Raw genomic sequence first — 18,448 nt, 5'->3', positions numbered from 1 at the left:
ACTGTTCCTGAACGGTATATCTATGCTTATAATTTTTCATTATTTTTATTCATATCTCGACATGTTTAATATTCAATAAATCTATAGGTGACAGTTCCATATTGTGACGTACTACTTATCGCTATAAATAATAAAATCAAGTGTAATTGAAAAAATATTTTCTTTCCCATAGTAACTTAAGAGCGTAGCGCAATTGGTTAGGGGGTTCCCTACACATCTGTACGTCACTTCTCTTTATCTTTCCAAAAATCTTTAAAAGGTATTTTCAGGTTCAATATTGTAAAAATTGAAAATTCTTACCCGGTAAAAATATTTTAACTATAATGTAATTTATATTAATTGTATTCCTTTTGGAAATACTAAGGTTTATAGGAGTATATGTTTCAAGATTTAGTATTATGATTTTTTTTTTATCACAAATGCAAGTAGTTAAAGTCTGAAATAGAATCTTAAGTGCATGTTATAGATCACAATTAGGTTACATTTTATCGATTATTTAAAGAATAAGTGTTTATAATTACAGTATTTTACATAATTATGTCATTAAACCTTTTTGTTTTCAGAATTACCGCCACATATCTTGGTTTCACCAGTTAAATAAAGATAAATCGGTAAACTCTTATTGATGTTTTGTTCTCTCTTTATTGCATGTAATGAGTACTTTTCCGCATGATGCTCGATGAGTGATTTATACTTATGTACCGATATTCATTGCATGCATGTGAGATATCTTAACTAATACATTAATATTAAACAAATATAATTTATTCTCAACTAAAAAGGATGATAGCTACTACGCATTAGCCTATGCATCTAAATCGGTATGTATTTAAATGTATATCGTGTCTTGAGTATGATTTAATTATATCGAAATATATCAGACTGGCAAATTAAAATTTGGAAACAAAATATGACCATAAGTTAAACCGCCTGACAGCTACACCAATATATATGCAACACAAAATTATAGCAACTTCAGAAAAAAAGTTTTTATAACTAATTAATTTAGTGAAAGTGTCTAAAAATATACATACAAGGAAGAGACTGACATTAAAGTTAGACAAATACTGTGGAATCATTTTTATTCGAGAAGGCCAATGTTCGTAGGTAGCTAACCATTTCCTGGTTAGTGGGGACGTAAATTCGTTGGTGGCTTGTTCCATTATATGAATACATACTAAACAAATGCTTATATATACGTTTGTGAGGATGTAAATTCGTGGGCAAGGGTTACCACGAAAGCCACACACTTTGGTTCCCCAGAAAGTTAATAGTAAGTTTTTACTTATAATGTTCATATTTTCACATTTATTAAAATATTTCACTTACATATTTCATTCCAAGTGTGTTACATGAAAAAGAAAGGAAATCTCTCGCTGTGGCCTTCAACTCGACATTTAGGTATATCGACGACTTATTATCAATTAACTATTGTTACGTCCATTCCTACGTCGACTCAAAATATCACAGTGAACGTAACTAAAAGATAACACAGAGTCCGAGTTATCTATTTTATATTTAGATGTTTTTCTGACTATAGAAATGAATTGTAACAACAAAAAAACTTTTATAAACGTGATGATTTCAATTTCTCTATCGTCGACTTCCGTTTCTTAGTTATGTAGCAATATACCTTTATTAAGTGCATATGGAGTTTTTGTCTCTAATTTAAGTTAATACGATACTGACTGACATTTTTCAAACTTATTGTTAGACCATAACTAATCGCTTAATTATCCACGTTTTTCAAGTTTTCTCGATTGCGACAAAGAGCACACGGCGGGTGTGACTGGTCAGCAGAGGGTGCTTAAATTACTCCTCCATGGCACCTAATCCTACCTCGAAGATTTGTTGATGCTCGTGTTTCCCATTGCTCCTTTTTTGTATTTTTCCTTTGGGTTTTGAATTTTGGGACAATGTTTTGTTATCACCACATTTTATGAAAATTCATCTCTATTCTGATTCTTATATGTCGAAAAAATCAAGTTAACACTGAAAAAGGAGAAATCAACAAGCGTTGATTGGCATTTAGAACTGGACACATTCTATATAATCATATGCCATACGCTATAATGAATATACTATTGGATGCATTTTTGGGATAGTTACTTCTTCTTTAGAAAAGTCATCGTCCTCGGGAAAAATATGATTATTATCGGGGTGCTAACTTTTTGTATATTGCTTACCATCATACAATTTACCCAAATGACGGCAATAACGTCAGACAACGGAACATTTTGATCGGAAAAGATTTCTTGGCTCAGATAAGCTAAAACAGCTTAATTCCTTTGATCTTATTTGTTATTTTTAAAAGGCTTACGTAGTTTTTTTTTAAAGTTTTTTTTAAGGCGTCGAGCTAATGCTCGGCAGCCTTCTAGCGATCGTCTGGATTGGCAATCGTCCAAAAATTCATGCACTGCACCGCCTTTTAAATGCGCACAAAAAATAAGTTCCTTAAAGTATTAAACGTATAACAAGATTTTTATTCCACTTATTCAACTACATTGTGTACAAAAAATCCAACTTTGCCTCCCTGGTTATTGATAACTCTTTGCATAATATTCAAGAATGGCGGATGAATACAAAAGATGTAAACATTCACTAAATATTATTTTAGTTTATCGATTACATTTTAACTGGAGACCGTGCCCGATAGAATAAAATTTGATATGTAAATTTATTTCTTATCGGGCACGGCCTCCAAAATGAATGTAAGCGATAAACGTATCTAGTGATTTTGTTGCAATAAATAAACACGATAATGCAGTCGGTTTGGTCGAGCAAAATATAGCACGTGTTGAGGATTTGTTTGTAAACAACCATACCATAGGTAATCTTGTTTCAAACGGGAATTGAAATAAATAAAAGTATGTTTTATTATTATAATTAGAGACACACAGTAATCAATGTATTCACCTTGAAAAATGTTCAAAGACTGTTTAAAGCAGAAAGAAAATATAATTTTTTTTTAACTTTGAAATTTCTTTGATTTTTGTAACTATCATGAGTTATTGTATTATAAACGCATCACAACCTATTATATATGGAAATATAGTGATTTTTGTTTTTAAAGAACGCAAAACATAATTCATTTACTTTTTATTCTAATATGTATTATTTGATATACGACTATTAGTACAAAAATTCAAATTATTGATATCATTTTATCAATCAATATAAAAGAAAATGTCAGCTCGACGCCTTTGTGGCCGTTCCGGCCTTTGATTTTAAATTTGAAAGAAGTTTTTTTTGCCAAATATTTATTTAAAGTTTCAAAATATTGTTACTGTTTATCAAAGTAAACTGGGTATGAGTTAACACAATGATTATTATTGCATTTTATTATTTGAAATTATGTAATTTATATCTATTTATAATTTGGATATAACCCATGTAGATCCTCTTAAAAGAAATCCCAAAGGGAACTCCTTACATGTACAATACAATGTATATTGGAAGGCCTAGTTTCGGTTTACGACAGACCTTTGTTTAATTTAAGCATTTAAAGAATTGTGTAAGGTAATTGATATCTTTATTATGATTTGAATGATTTTATGCGAGGAATTGTCATTTGGTTTAACAGCCTATTTTTCATTAATGTTGTTATTCATATTATTTCAATGTTGAATTCACATGCAAATATATATTTATATATTCTACAAAATGTCTCCTAGGTGAAATCCTTTTGTCGTTTTGATCTTTGTAATTATAATGTTTGACGTCTCGTAAAAGAGTGAGTTAAGTAGGAGGCTGTCAAAACATATTTAAAGCAATACCAAATAAGTTAAACGGTTAAACATCATATTTTGTTTGTTTCGGTTTAAAATGTATTATCCACTTGCATGTTTTTATTACGGTGGATCATTTGGTGTAAAAAGCAAAAAAAAAAGTCACCAGTCGCATAATTACAAGCCATTGACGACAAATGCTTTTATTCATGTACATGTACATTTAAGGCTTGGGTAATTATAAAATTGACTGTCGTCACGAGAAAAGGGCCCTTAAGGTCAAAATTTCACAAACTCACTTTTTTGTCATTTCCGATTAGTCTACTCTTTCTGAATACAAATATACATAGATATCCAAGATCGTGTGTATTTTAAGCATTTTATGACAATTTTAGTATGACATGTTAACACGACTTTGACGTAGCTGGTCGAAAACGTCACGACGTCATGAACGTCAAATTTTGTTCTGCATTAATTTTGTTCTTCTATAATTCCTTTCACATCGTATTTAATTGTTTGAAGTAGAATTAATTAATGATTTTCTACAATTCTAGATTTCTTACAATTTTAACAAAAGAGAGCAAAACATTCTGAAGATCCAGATATAGTTAAAGTTCTGCAGCTAATCCAGATACACTTTCGATAAATCCACATGAAACCCCCCCCCCCCCCCCCTCAAAAAAAAAATAAGATGAATAGATAGATAAAGGATATTCAAAGAAAACAAATATCAACTTCTCCCCAACCTTTAAATGCATCAAAGTTATTTAAGCTGCAGAGAGGCAAATTAACAAACATGTAACAAACAAAGATAAAGATTGTCAAATTCGATGCCTATGTTTCCACAATTTTGGGGCATACACGAGTTTCTTTTCAAACGGAGAAATATTTATTCTTTTTGATCAACCTTTTGCACGGAAAATCGCTTATTTACTGGTATTACTTTTTAAGTATCTTTATAGTTCTGAAGCAAGTTTAAAATCAATCAATAGCTGTTTTTGAAACTCGGAAGTTATATGGTGTTAATTTACTTTCCCGATTTCTCTTCTCTTTTATACGTTATCAATACTTAATTCTTATTGAAATTGCCGGTGAAACAAATCGCTTTGACTGTCTCACTGAAAAGTTCCAACGACAGAAATGGCATTATATATTTATAGATTTAAATTTACATCCACCAAGTATGATTCCCTCTTTTTCTTACGAAAATTGATTGTAATGCACAGCTGTTTAGAAACGGACAGGACTGAAATCTCCTCGGTCCAGTTTATAGACCGGTCGAAATCTTCAGCAACCTAAGAAATATCACGGATTGCACGAAGTAATCATGATGATGCCAAACTCAAATTCTCATATAAGACGCTTTGGCTACAGCTTTCATCTAACGTACTGGTGTACATCAACAATAATTCATGACTTTTACTTACTTATTATGATCAATTCAATTCATTAATTTATTAAAAGAAAGATGTAAATATAAACAATAAAGTGCTTTCTTCGGTGATACATGCGGGCTATTGAGACATCCACATTACAGACCGCGGGTTACGTTAATTTTTTCGGTATTGATCGCTACCTTTTGTTTATGTTTATTGTTTAAACATACTCATACACACCTAATTAAGTGTATCAAATACGACAGACCAACTAAATACAACACCCCCCCCCCTCAACGTACTGAATCTACAATTCTATCTAATCGCTTTGTAAGTTCATGCGTACCGTTGTATTTTTGTGATGCGATTTTTATAAACCATAATCGTTGAAAGAATTAAATATATATAAGCATTATTTACATTTTTTTTTCAAAATGCAAGATTGCATGTAACTTTTAACAAGACTTCTGCATTTATTATGTCCATTTTTTTTTACACTAATCTATAGTACAGTGTCGATGGACGTAGCTTATATTCAGTGAGTAGTAACATTTTTACATGTTGACTTAATTTAATTTTCATATTATCAATGTTACAAGATGAATGAATAAGTGTATCTCTGCATTAATTTCTCTCTCTCTCTCTCTCTCTCTCTGTAAGTGTCGCACATCTAGTGTTTAAATTATATTTATCGATAAACATGAATTGTTTATTCATAAAACGGCAATTTTTTCGACTTGATATCAAAAGTATAGTAGTATAATGCCTGCATTTACAAACCTGTTTAGTATTAAGGAATTTTGAATCATAAATACGTTACTGATTTGAGATGAATATTAATAATCCTATAAAAATACTAGAAATCCATGAAATTGTGGTTAGTTTTCAGGCATGCTATGATTGATTTTTTTTTAAATTTTACGTAAAATAGCTCAAAAAGTACACACAACACGTGGATTTGGGTTGTTAAATTGCACAAGAAAATAAAATATCCTGCGCTCAAATAATACACAAGTTTTTCAATCGTACAGGCAGATATAATTTTATGTTGTTTCATTAAAGGCACTTTACATGAAAATGACACTAAGAATCAGATTTTCCCATGAAATCAAATGCGATACATCAGAGTATATTTTTACGCTGTGAAAAAAATTCTCACTTTTCGAATCCTTTAGTTACATGCGTTTTAATTCGTTAAATAATTTCAAAATTTGATTGCAAATTCTTTAGTAATAGAATTATGCAAGAATTTATTTTGTATGTTGGTCGTAGCACTATAATTGAGACATAGCCGCTTCTCTCGTGTTCTTTCTGGCTTATTTAAGAAGTGGTGTAGAATCGTCTCCCGTGAGGTGAACTTTTCCTTTAAAAAAATCTTTTAAAATATTTGACGTGTATTGTTTCACAGCAATTACTGCGCAGATAATTGTTTGATTTGAAAAATACTGATCTGCATCGATTCTTTATGTCTCAGCCTTCAACCTCTCTTATAAACAACGACTATGCAGTGTAGTTTTTGTTTTTCACTTAAATAAATCATACATGTATTGCTAATGCAAACTAGAGTACTTTATTAATCGTCATCGTAAATCAACGATCAGTCGCATTCAATCATACGCAATAAGTAAGCGTATGCGAGACGGGTCTTTGGTTTCGATTTATAAAAAAACCCTAGTATCCCAATTAGAGCATATATATTTTCATCAGTGTATTAAAAACCATAAGTCGGAGCTAACAAAAAAATTAGTGAACTTGCATTCCAATAATCCAAAAGACTATTTGAAAAATCCTTAATGCAGGTAGTAAAAACAACTCGAGTGCTGTAGATATTAATGATATGTTCGAGTTTCTGAAAGGTATGAATGAGTGCGAAGTCGGTAACAATAATGAAAATTTACCAGAAGTGGCCGTTACGGATACATATGACTTTCTGAACCTCCCTATTAGCGACGAAGAAATTTTAGAAGCGGTTAAGAAACTTAAAAACAATAAATCACCAGGACATGATTTAGTGATTAATGAACACATTTTTACAACAGTTACAATATTTTTACCAGTTTATAGGAAACTATTTAATCTAATTTACGATAGAGGTTATGTACCAGACGAGTGGTTGATAGGAATTATTAAACCTATATTTAAGAATAAGGGCGACCCCACCCAGCCAGAAAATTAAAGACCGATAACATTGCTTAGTTGCCTCGGAAAATTATTTACATGCATTTTGAGCAAGCGTTTAGATACGTATGCATCTGAAATCAACCTCATTACTAGCAGTCAGGCAGGTTTTAGGCAGGTTTTAGGAAAAATCATTCAACTCTGGACCATATTCTAACTCTTCAATTTTTATCAAATACCTTACTATGTAGAAAGAAAAAATTATTCTGTGCTTTTGTTGACTTTAAACAAGCATTTGATACCGTCTGGAGCAATGGTCTATGGTATAAACTATTAGATAATGGAATAGGGGGGAAATGTTATGCTTTTATACGAAATATGTACAAAGGAATAAAATCTAAGATATGTATGAACGGTATGTCATCTGATTTTTTCTGTTGTAATATAGGTGTGCGTCAAGGAGAAAATTTATCTCCTTTTTTATTTTCATTGTATATTAATGACTTAGAAGATTTTTTATTAGATAAAAATATTGTTGGGTTACAAAGTATTAGTTCTTCCATTGAAGATGAGTTGATGTTATACTTGAAACTTTGCCTATTATTTTATGCAGACGATACGGTTATTATGTCTGAGACCGCTGATGATCTCCAGAAAGCACTAGATGAATTCCATGTGTACTGTTCCCAATGGAAACTAAATGTTAATGTAGAAAAAACAAAGATATTAGTTTTTTCAAAAGGCCCTAAGCCAAAAAACATTTTTTATTATAATAATAACGTTGTTGAAATTGTGAGTGAATTCAAATATTTGGGTACTGTATTTTCCAGAAGTGGATCTTTTTGTAAAGCAAAAAAACACTTGGTTGAGCAAGCAAGAAAAGCTATGTATAGTATCATAAGAAAAATAAGACTTTTTAATCTACCCATGGAACAACAGTTTGATTTGTTTGATAAAGTAGTAGTGCCGGTTTTGCTCTATGCTTGTGAAATCTGGGGTTACGAGAATATAGATATTATTGAAAAAATCCATTTGAAATTTTTAAAATATATTCTATGTATGAAAAGAAGTACTCCATCGTATATGGTCTATGGTGAATCAGGTCGTTATCCTTTATACGTAACTGTATATTCTCGAATGATTTCTTATTGGACAAAAATGATCCAAGGTCAAGACAATAAGATTGTGTTTACTGTTTACAAATATTTAGCAAACCAATACATGTATAATAATGACTGTGTAAATCCATGGACTGATTTTATACGACATATTTTAGACTCATGTGGGTTCTCTAATATCTGGACAGAACAATGTACTGCAATAGTTAATGATAAGTGGATTTCTGCCGCCATCAAACAAAGATTGCAGGACCAGTTCATTCAGAAATGGGCAAAAGATATAGATAGTTCATCTAAAGGTCAAATATATAAAATTTATAAACAAAAGTTTGGTTTTGAAAAATACTTAGGCATTCTTACTAAAAAATTTTGGAAACCACTTATTAAATTCAGAACAGCAAATCACCGTTTACCGATTGAAACCGGTAGATGGTATGGAATTCCTGTAAATGACAGAAGCTGCACACTCTGTAATAGTGGTAAATTAGCGGACGAATACCATTTTATTCTTGAATGTAATTTTTTTTTAACTTTACGTAAGCAGTTTCTATGTACCAAGTATTTTCAAAAACCAAGTACATTAAAATTTAGGGAACTGCTGATGACAACGAACATCAAAACATTGAAAAAATTAAGCTCTTTTATATTGAATATCCAAGAGCAATTCTGCTGTCCAGCCTAAACTATATTAGCATTTATTATTATTATTACTCTCCGCGTATTGAACACCAATGAAACATTGTATTAAATTTTTATATGATGATCTATTTTTTTTTTCTACCACTTTTTGTATTATTACTATTTTTTTTCTCTCTTACTTACTTATGCTTACTAACACATGTAATACTATGTTGTATTATAATTTATATATAATTTATTAGACCCTTGACATCACAATTTAATGTAAATATGTTATTGTACCTCATGTACCATTGTATGATAATGGTTTGAGAGAATAAATTGAATTGAATTGAAAAAATCCTTGCCAGCCATTTCTGACGTAATTAGGTTTTTTATTGTATTGATTATCTGTATATGTGTGGGGTTAGTTCTTTATTTGCATTGCTATTTAATGGTAAAAAAAATGGTAAAAAAAAAATCGCACGGAAGACCTACTCGTTACTTGTAACGAGATCGTATTTAGAATTTATTATTATTTTTAAAAATTTCATTTTCAGATTTAATCTAGTATAATCACATGCTCTCTCTAAACAAAGCTGTGTTGTAAGACAAAGCGTCTGATTGAACAAGACGCTAATAATAGCTCCACATTATTAAATGTTTTAAATGTTTTGAAATCCATCAGATACTGCAGAATTTAAATATAATCAGACTTAGCAATAAAGGATGGATTTAGCGATGATGTTATATATTCAATTCAAATAATAAAACTATTTTTGTTTTTAAAACCTTCTAAATATCTGTAAAAGAGAATTAATAGTGAACCATATCGTGAAAAAATACTATTTGATATAATTGAATGCAATAAAGTCACAGTCATAATGAAAATAAATTTGCTACTTTACAGAGCATGGTGCTAAAAAAGGAAAACGCCACTCATCCGGACTTATCCATTTGCCCAATTTGTTTCGAGCAACTCTCTAATCCACACTTCTACGTACCCTGCAGACATATATTTTGTTATAAATGTATTTCTGCATGGAAAAGCGACACATGCCCATTATGCAGAGAAAATGTAGCTTCATGCAAAAAAGTAAAAATCGCACCTTCAGTTGGAAATGGTATTGCTTTATTATCTATAACAAATAATGTCAAGTTTCTACATATCTATTATAAACAATTTTACTGAAGCGTGAAAAGTTCTCCCGTTAATAAGAAGAATATGTATAAATATAATAAACACATTAATTTTTGTCTTGTTCTTACTTCAGATTCGACTGGCAATAGTGAAAAAAGCAAACTGTTTTCTCTTGTCCTGGTGATGACATTTCTTCTAGTGGACTTTCAAAGTTCATCTGGATTTGTGCAATGTGTAATGTACCCTGCATCTCGAGACCTGTGTTTAGCTGTTTGGGAAGTTCTGTACATCGTAGCATTAATAATATACATGCCTGTTAAATGCCTTTATAGATTGGTAGCTGAGATACTTATCTACGAATTGTATGATACCTTCATTGCTTTATTTTCCATGCCTGTAAACATCGGGAAAATTTTGCTTTTCTCACCTTCGTATTTGTATGAAGGTTTTAGAGAGTTCTTTTTTAATAACAGCTGGGCAGGATTATTCCAGAGAACTGTACACATTGCTCTCATTATGTATTTTCTAGCTTCAGCTTTCAGAACAGATTGGCTTAAATTGAAATTCAGATTAAGAAAAGAAGTAAACAACGTAATTGAACGATTCAAAAAGAAAACGGATTAGAAATGTTGTTAAAATGAAACATTTCTAATTTTTTTTCTGGAATAGTGAACAAAATAGTCGGACAATCGAACAACTGTGTATAGATTTAATCTATCAGTCTGCCATATTGCAAAAACTTTCATGGCAAAAACACCTCGTTTTATGACTAGACTTTTATTAAGGAATGCATTTTACATGCAATAACTTTTATAACATTGAAACATCCTGATACTTAGCACATTAAGGTTTATGGCCCTGAGTTCTGAATAGAAATATGGTGAAAATTGTCGCTTTAATGTGCATATAAAAATCTTATTGCATTAGCTTTGACCTGCGTAAATAAGTTGGTTTCCTTTGAGTATTTAAAGGAACAGTTACAAATCTTTATTGTATAGGCACATATTCTTTTTTATTTAGCACACTTTGTTTGTTATCTTATCGTACCTGAATGGGTTGAACATTATATTCCTGATAGAACACAAAATTTCGTAATCGATGGATATTCCTCAGGAATTGAAAACGCTAATGCTAGTGCATTTGCAATTAGTTATAGAAAAAAAATTAAAATGTTGACAGTAACTGTTTTACTTGCACAATCGCAGGTACAGTGATGTGCCATTAGTGATCATCCAAATTCATTTCTATTACGTCACCTTTAATTTTTGGTTGCGTTTACCGGCGACTGGTTTTTAATAACACCGTCCATATTGAGAAAGCCTGTCTATATTTAACACGTATTCACGTGACTGTCACGTGTCATAATTACGTATCAAAAATATTTTCGTCTGCTGTGGTTTTCCCTTGTAAACAACATGGCTGCCGTTCGTCGAGAATTGAGTACCGAGTTGAAAGAAGTTATCGTTTCTTTGTATCTATCAGGGTTAAAACATTCAGATATTGCACGAAGGTTAGAGATACCCAGACCTACAATTTCATCTATAATTGACCGATATCGCAAGCGGGGAAGTGTTGAAAACAATCGTCGGAAAGGGAAGCATGCGAAGTTGAGTGACAGAGACAGTCGTAAACTTTTGAGGTTGGTGATCAAGGAAAACAGAAAGAGAAAATTATCGGACATCACGGCTTTGTTTAATGAGAATAGGGACTCTATTGTTTCAAAAAGAACTGTTCAGCGAAGTTTGTACAAGCAAGGATATTTTAGACGAGTTGTTCGGAAGCGCATTCGAATTCGAGAAGCAAACATAAAAGCCCGGCTTTCGTGGTGTAGAGGAAACAGATTTAAAACTGTTGACAATTACTGGAACAGAGTTATATTCAGTGATGAATGTAAAGTGGATGTTGGAAGTGATAACCGCATATTTGTCTGGAGAAAGGTCGGTGAAGAGTGGATGCCATGTTGTCTATCGACACCCCCGACGCCCAAGTTCAGTTTAATGATATGCGGTTGCATTACTTTCGATGGTGTGGGTACTGTAACTGTTCTGGATGGTAATATTAATGCCCAGAAGTATATCAATATTATTGATGAACAACTATGGCCTGTAATCGCTCGTCATTTTCCAAGGAATAATTACATCTTCCAAGACGACAACGCCCCCATTCACAGAGCTCGAATCGTCCAAGAATTCAAGGTGCAGAACAACATGCATTCGATGGTTTGGCCTGCTCAGAGTCCAGATTTAAATATTATAGAAAATATCTGGTTAAGACTCAAACGTGAACTTAAAAACGGCAATGAAACATTTATGTGCATAAATCAACTGGAGGCGGCCATTCGACGCATCTGGGTAAACATCCCAACCGACTATGTGCAGAACCTATATAGGTCAATTCCTAGACGGATACACAGAGTACTAAGGTCAAAGGGCTACATAACAAAATATTAAGGTAATTTAAAGTGTTTTACTATTCTATTTCATCGTTTTCTTTTTCCGAAGCGTCATGTTACTACGGCGGCCATTTTGAATTTGGATGACCAATAATGGCACATCACTGTAGATGCTTACTTTAACTTATCACAAAATCTTGTAATTAAGTGTTTATTTTTAAAAGTTGTAAAATCCGGTTCGTGAAAATACTTGTCACAATGAATATTAACCACTTACATTATGCATGAAATGAAATTATAAATCATTCATGCAAACTAGTTTTTAAAAAAGAATTTAAATCCCAAATAACATATCTAGAACAAATTTTAATTTTTAATTGATATTCATGCAAACTAGTTTTTAAAAAAGAGTTTAAATCCCAAATAACATATCTAGAACAAATTTTAATTTTTATTGATATTGATTTTGCTTCTTTTCAATATTTAATCATGTTGAACACTTAAGAACATCTTGTAATTTTAACTTATACCGTTTTGACCTAATTTTCAAAACTTTTCCAATTACAACATTTGCGATGCTTACTTTGATATTTCTTTTACCGGTATGTGCAGACTGTTTTCTCAATCAAACGAAACATGTTTTACATGTTGATTTCAAAAGGATTACTTTCAGAGAGGCAAATTTAAAAAGTTTGTATATAGTCTTACAATTTTGTGGCTATTTATTTTACTTGACTAATTCGTTTGTATTCATTCAGAAGTACATACATTCTCTTTAATCCCGAAATTTTTTTTTTTGAAACTTATTAATTGCAACATGAAAACTTTGACTAATGTAACATACTACATAATTTTGATAAGTTTGAGATATAGATAAGATATTTCAAACCCATTTCAGCCCTTTATTTAAGGAACTAGCTCTTGACTTCAAATAAAGCGCTTGTAAAATCACATTGTTTAATTAAGTTTATTTATTCAAAATGAGGGGGCGATCTAGCGCTTCATAACATAAAGCCACCCCTCATCTATCTAAAGCAATTTTCCTGTTTCACTTATTATAAAGTAATGGATATATGCCGAAAACAGTTATGTTTGAAAAAATATCAGAGTTTCGAGGCCCATTAGGGCCGACAACTGTTGTGTTATTTTCATACAGAGTTGTTTGAGGCATGTATTGTATATAAACAACTGCCATTGAATTTCGTTGTTGATTTATCTGAAACAGTCCGATTTTGAAGAATATAATTACTGCATTTACTGATAACGTCTGATATCAAGAAACTTACTAAAATCGGACTGTCACAGATAAAGTTTTAGACTGCTTGAACAAAGGAATGACATCACAACAGTGTTTTAAAAACATGTAAGACAACCAATCCATTAGTGTTAAAAAACATGTGTACTCTTAAAACGCAAGAAAATGCAACCTTACTTGTAGATTTTAAACCAAATTTTCCCGATGAAAGTTAGATGTGCAGTACATGATAAACTCATCCTAGTCTTCATATCATTAGAACATAACCCACTTTTTCATTCAATCAGCAGTCGATTAATATTCTTTAAAGTGAATATTTTCATTCGTTAAAAAAAATTCTTATCGATGTCATATTTCGATTGTAAGCTATGATTGCCGATCAATGGAGAAATGATATTTGATAAGCTGAAAAGCTTTGATCAGCCAATGAAAAACAGGGCAATGTTCTAAGTTTTATATGAATAAACACGGAATGATTAATATACAGTGTAAACATACCTTGGGATGTTCTGTGAACTATACGCAGGAGAATAATTTTGTTCAATCATGAGCAACAATGATTACTGTGAAGCTATGTTTTCTAAAATTAACATTTTTTTTTAGAATATATTCTAAAAATAATGTTAATTTTAGAAAACATTTCTTTTACCCAAGTTTTAAGCTTTAATATTTCTCTTTTTATTCTGAAAAAACATTAGTCAAAAACATAAAACAACGGTTGGTATATGTTTTATATATTTTTTTGTTTTAAGTCCGATAAATTTAAAAAAAGAATTGGAAATACTTCTTTACGAATTTTCATAAATTTAAATAATTAAATTAATTCTCTAATATTTTCTAATAAAATCAAAGGACTATATATGATATGGGCCTAAAATGGCCCCCTAAAATGAACATCGTCATTTTACTGTAATTCTTTGTTTTCTTTTACAGATATATATGTGATGTTTTTACAGAATGTTCATTGTGATTCCACTGTCCACAATTTAGAAATATGACATCGTTAAGACAACTTTTTCCCGCCATTTTTGCATTTTTAGCATAAAATAGCTTGTTTTCAAGCAGTTTTGGGAGTTGATTTTAATCAACTTTCCTTTGCAGTTACTCAGACAAACCGAAAGTGAAACGGTGTTAGGACCTCAGCACAAATCATCACCGCTGACAAATTAAGTTCTTGAAAATAATTGATAAATTCGATGTTTTATATGCTAAAGCATTGTTTTTTTTCAAGGGAACTTATTTATACATGTAAATACCTTGAAAATAGTCGGATTTTAAATGGTACGGACAATTTAAATATTTTTTGTAGTCGTTGATTCCTACGCCGGAGTTCAATATAGTCTCGTTCAACTCGACGCTCGGCTGTCTCTGTAAATCCTCGTCGGAGATTTACGGTGTCAGCCGAGGGTTTGGTTGAACGAGACTAGAGTTCAATATTGCTTGGATCCATACAATTTTCGAGAAATATTTCTATCACTGATACATAGTTTGATTGAATTAATTTTATCTTTAAATATCATTTAACATGATTCATATGGGGGTTTCTCGACATTCTTGTCGAAAAAGTCCAAAAATTTATATTATAAAAAATGTGCGTAATTCAAATTAGAAACTACATAAACTTGTCATGCAACATAACATATCACTGATTTTTTAAAATAAATAAACATCGACAAAATCAACTCCCGTCAGTTCTTCAGTGCTTTGATTCTTTCTGAAAACATAGAGCGCATGCTTGAAAAAACAAAATGTTTTAAGCAGAGATGTATCTAGCCAAGGCTAATAAGTGACACATTTTTTTCCTTGTTCAAGCATGCACTCTATATTTTCCATTCATAAAAAGGTAAGAAAATGTAATTTTTGGACAAATTTTGATTGAATTATAGAAATAGCGTCAATTCTTACGTCATATATTGCCAGTGAGTGCAAATAAATAAAATAAATAGGTGAAAAATATATTTTACACCAACTTTTCTAAAATATAACATAACAATTTATTGTACCCGAAACACTTTAAATAATGACGAATTATGGGGGCCAAGTTTAACTCTTATCATATATAGTTCTTTGGAATGAATATGTTTGTAATAAGCGAGTTAATATTTACAAACTTTTTATTTAAATCTTTATTGGTGCACAATATTATAGGAAAATCTGTATCAATGTATTTATCAGTCCAGGGTTAATGCATTCATGGCTTTTAACGTCTACAAAAAAAAAAAAAAAAAAAAAAATGAAAATAAAAAAAAAAACACTTTAAGAAATTAAACAACCTGTTTTTGCTGAAAATTTATTTTTTAGTTTTGCCTTTGTTTTATTGTTTATTATTATTTTTTGCAACAATGCAGCAATTTCAGATTTAATGGTACTATGTCTAATATATGGGATTACTTACAAAATATACGGACTTACCCTGGGCGTTTCCCACAACGGCTGCAGCGACATCTCCAAAACATACAGTATCCAGTTCTGCAACCTCTTCGAACACAACTCTTTTTACACCAATACTGGACTGGACAGCCATAATTAGCAACAGTTACATCAGCATAAACTAAATGAAGAAATATTTAAGGAATAATGAATCAATCTTTGAGTACATGTATGAGGTGATAATTTTGGTCGAGGCTTAGTCAAGTCCAATTAGGGCATTATGATAGATTTGACCACGCTCCGACCGAAATTATCATCTCATGATATTCAAAGAATGATTCCTTTTTACGTATATAAATGAAAGCCACTATTTTTTTTTCATGTAGCACATGCTATGCATCACTACGCGGTGCAGCTAATACCTCAATATCTAATTTCGGTTATGCTATAAGACACGCTCTTTAGTGAGGTTTAGGCTTTAAAATTGATTCGTAATGTTATCCAGACAAAGACAGTAGAAAATGTAAATATATTACATTAATTCATACACATTACACTCTAATTTCCGGTAACAGTATTTAAAGAAATGATTGACTGGGGTGTAGTTACTAGGGATTATTGTCACACTATTTCTGTTTTAGCAAACTGCATTCGAAGAATCTACAACCATGCGACTCATCATCTGCACTGTGCACTCCAACGTACATAACAGCAAGATAAGAAAAAGTATATGAAATTATTACATTTTTAGGGGTTTTGCCTAAGTTGTCCCGTCAAATCTAATTAGAGGCATAATTATATTATGAAAGGACCAAATTATATTAAGAGGATACAGAAACAAACAAAGTGGATTGCCATATTTTTAAAATAAACTCAGAATTACTTAAAACTGTTAACGTTTCTTTTATGAAGTTTTGCTTTCTTTTCATAAGAGATCGATTGCTCTTTCAGTTACACACGTCACAAGCACATAAAAAAAATCGTCCACTTAGGATTCTGTTTCTGTTTACAATGATAAAAAAAAAAAAAAATTACTAACCCAACAGAAGGACAGCTAGTGTTAAAAGAACGAATACTTTCATTCTGCTCAGCAAACCTATAATTTTGAAATAGAATAAACATTTTGAAGATATTAAAATTAGCTAACAAATATTTGATATCAAATCCTAAGACGACTGTATAAGTGTTAGAGCTTACCAGAAAGTGGAATAAAGGAATTTTTAATACAACTAAATGAAACAGAACTGCTCTTTTATACATGTATTGTTTAAAAAATCACGCATTTCCATATGTTGCATTTTATGACAAGCCTCATCAACAAACCACTAGCTAAAAGCGTATCATTAATCACTTCTGGTGAAAATACACGCTGCAAGTGTTTAAAATGAAAACTTCATGTCAAAGTGTTTCATTCATGAAAAGAACTCATTGCGGTAGCATTACTTGTTTCTCCCCAAAATTTATATATAATACAGAAAAATTTTTCTTAATAAGGAAAATCATTGCCTATGAATAGATACAATGAAATAGCATTTCTTAGCTACCCTTATTCAATTGAAAACCTTAGAGAGCGGATATTTTCATCAACTATCATAACTTCCTCGGAAGTGCATAATATCATTCTGTGTAGTCAGATCTGAAAAAATATCTTAAGGAAATCTCTACGACATTGTTTTGTAAAGCAATTACAACCCTGATTTATGGATACACCTTTATAATATTACCATGGGAAGCTAAGTTTTGCAAAGATATTTTTTAAAGCAATGAGCTTAAATAGCTGTTTCCTAAAATAAAAACTATAACATGTCGCTAAAAACGTAATCGTTAGGTTGATATTTTACTGAATTATACCATTGTTTGAAATAATGTCTTTATCATGACAGTTTCATAATAAACGGTACTGGGTGAAACTATTACAGAATGAGTATACCTACCCTCACCAACACATATCTTTGATATGTAATACTGATATGATAGGCATATCATTTTATCAGAAAATAATGATTTCGATGTGGCTGCAGAAGCGTAAAGTAAGCCTTTTGTATAGTAATTTGGTAGTTTATAGAATAAAACAGGAAGCAATGTGTCAGATATTAGATAGGTTAATTATTTGAATGTGTATGATTACAAATAAATATGTTTACAGGTATCAAAAGGTGCAATGTGTTTCAAAATTATCAGCATGTTGAGTTTAGCACCTCTATTTATAAAATAATTGAGTGTTGATTTTATTTTTGGACATTGTTGAAACCAGATGCACAGTCACTTTTACTTTATCCTCTTCTTCACTTAAAACAGAATATGATATACTCAGTGGTCATATTTTAAGCTA

At 31.1% G+C, this 18,448-nt stretch overlaps 1 long non-coding RNA gene and 1 pseudogene across 1 annotated transcript; one reads left to right on the top strand and one right to left on the bottom strand.

Annotated features, from left to right (window-relative positions):
- The first annotated feature begins 3,451 nt into the window (after positions 1-3,451).
- Positions 3,452-13,444, top strand: LOC128161449 (uncharacterized; annotated as a pseudogene).
- A 2,400-nt stretch (positions 13,445-15,844) lies between these two features.
- Positions 15,845-17,343, bottom strand: LOC128161266 (uncharacterized). The gene is made up of 4 exons (XR_008240344.1): positions 17,314-17,343; positions 17,156-17,212; positions 16,159-16,297; positions 15,845-15,953 (listed from the first exon to the last, which is right to left on the bottom strand). It is a non-coding gene; the product is annotated as an uncharacterized LOC128161266 (long non-coding RNA).
- Between the last annotated feature and the right edge of the window lie 1,105 nt (positions 17,344-18,448).

This window comes from Crassostrea angulata, chromosome 8 (assembly GCF_025612915.1).
Source record: "Crassostrea angulata isolate pt1a10 chromosome 8, ASM2561291v2, whole genome shotgun sequence".
In the NCBI taxonomy this organism is placed as follows: Eukaryota; Metazoa; Mollusca; class Bivalvia; order Ostreida; family Ostreidae; genus Magallana; species Magallana angulata.
This window is presented reverse-complemented; position numbering and strand designations above follow the sequence as displayed.